Below are 2,573 nucleotides of genomic sequence, written 5' to 3'. Positions count from 1 at the left end.
TCTGACTGCCATTTGCTTGAAATATCATTTTTCTACCCTTTCACTTTGAGTCTATATTTGTCTTTGGAACTGAGATGTGTCACTTGGAAGCAGCATATGGTTGGGTTTTATTTTGTTGATCCAATCTGCAACTCTGTGCTTTTATATTGGTTAGTTCAGTCCATTTACATTTAGGGTGGTTATTGAAACATGAGGTTTTCCTATAGCCATTTTATCTTTTGCTTTCTGGTAGCTTGGTGTTTCTATTGCTTCTTTGTCCTTGTGCTTCTGGTTTTTTATTTCGGTTGGGTTTGTGAATTTTTCCTCTGGTCCTTCTTGTTTTATGTCATATACTTTAGTTCTGAATCTTTGGTGTGTTGTTACCATTACAAACATGTAGAGGAGATACACACACACACACACACACACACATACACACACACATATCTGTACATAAATACACACACATATATATATACATATATACATATATATAATTTAGTCCATTTTATTCTGTGTGTGTCTTATCTCCATTCTCCTTTGAAAATCTGAATCTTTGAATCCTCCATTTTTCTGTTACTGTTATCTCAATTTGTCCATATGTATGCTAAACGTTCATGAGTAACTTACAAGAGCAAATTTCTTAATGGTTAAGCTTGTAATGCCCTGTTCTTAGTAAGGGTTGCACTCCTCTGCTTCTATCTTCCCGATAGTCACTTTACTCCTAATTATGTTTTTTTTTTTTTTTTTTTTTTTGTCATTTTGTTTTAGGTCAACTGACCCCTTTCAGTATTTTCTGTAGTGCAGGCCTCGTAGTGGAGAATTCCCTCATTTTTCTTATGTCTGGAAAGGTCTTAATTTCTCCTTCATATCTGAAGGAGAGCTTAGCTGGATACATTATTCTAGGCTGGTAGTTTCTTTCTCTTAATAATTTAAATATTTGGTTCCATTCCTTTCTGGCTTATAAGGTTTGCACTGAGAAGTTCATGGATAATCTAATGGGTTTTCCTTTATAAGTTACCGTTTTCTTCTCCCTGGCTTCCCTGAGAATTCTGTCTCTATCATTGATTTTCGATAATTTTAATACAATGTGTCTTGGTGAAGTCCTTTTTGAGTTGAGATAATTGGGTGTTCTGTTGACTTCTTGAATTCCATGCTCCAGCTCATTCCTTAGATTTGGGAAATTCTTGTCAACTCTTTGTCTGAAAATGCTTCTAATCCCTGTTTCTTTTCCTTCCCTTCGAGAGTGTCCATTATTCTTATGTTTCCTCTCCTGATGGTATCAGCTAGTTCTTGTATTTCTCTTTCATTATTTTTCATTCTTCAGTTTCTCTCTTCTTTCTGACTTATTTCTGGATTTCTATCTTCGGTATCACTGATTCTTCCTCAATTTTGTCGACTCCATTTCCCAAGCTTGCTATTTTATTTTTCATTTTTTTCAACGTGTTCTTCATCTCCAGATATTCTATTTGGTTCTTTTTGAGTTTTAATCTCCTTGCTAAAAACAACTCATTCTGCTGATCTAGTTGTTTTCTCAATTCCTGGAATTGTTGATATGAATTATTTTGGATCTCATTGAGTTTTTTCAGAAGTACCGTCCTGAAGTCTCTGTCATTTAAGTCACATATTTCTATGTCTGTAAGCTTATTTTCTGGAGAGTTTTCTCTTTCTTTCTGAGATGCCTTGTCACTACGGTTTTTCATGATGTTTAATGGACTATTTCTTCACCTGGGCTTTAATGGAAGTGTATTCTGCTTTTTTTTCTTTTTTTCCTAGAAAGATTTATTATATAAAGGTCTCTCTTTAGCCTGTTACTAAGAGGTTGTTTTACTTTTAGTTTCAGTAGGTGGCATCTAAGCCTCTTGGATCCCTGCTTTGTTTATATTCTAAATAATGCCTTTTTTTCCTTATAGATATTCAATCACACTCTCTATCTTCAGTCTCAGTCCCTGTCGTGTTACCAACAGTTTCAGTAGTATTTGCTCAGATTTCCCTGGGGCTCCATGGTGTTCAGTCTTAAAGGATATGGGGAGAGCTGCCCTCTGGGTTAGAGGATGGGGATTGTAGCTCAGCCTGGTGTTTTGCAGCTTTGGCTGGTAATAATTAGCTGTTGATTCTCTGCCATCCCCACTTCTCTGCCTTCTGCCCTGATCCGTGGGCACTGTCACTGCATGGAGGTCACAGCTCTCTCAGGCAGGGCTGTTCAGAGACCCTGCTGCACCTTTTTCCTTCCCCCTCCTCCTGCAGCAAGCTTCAGCTGTGAGAGGAATCTTCTTTTTTTCTACTAGTCTACTACCAGGCTCCCCCATTTCTGACCTGTGGCAGCTCTTATTCACAATCCCTTGCTCATATGTGCTTGTGTACAGGTTGGGTGTTTTTTGTTGAGTTTTAGATATTCAACTTATTGTTATTTCAAGGGGAGAAATCTGGGGACATCTTTCACTCCGCCATTCTTCTGACATCATTCTACCACATTTTAATATATGAATATCCATAATTTATTTATTCATTCTTCTGTCGATAGACATTTATTTATTTATTTATCTATCTATCTATTTATTTATTTATTTATTTATTTATTTATTTATTTATTT

Source organism: Pteropus alecto, unplaced genomic scaffold (genome assembly GCF_000325575.1).
Source record: "Pteropus alecto unplaced genomic scaffold, ASM32557v1 scaffold93, whole genome shotgun sequence".
In the NCBI taxonomy this organism is placed as follows: Eukaryota; Metazoa; Chordata; class Mammalia; order Chiroptera; family Pteropodidae; genus Pteropus; species Pteropus alecto.
This window is presented reverse-complemented; position numbering follows the sequence as displayed.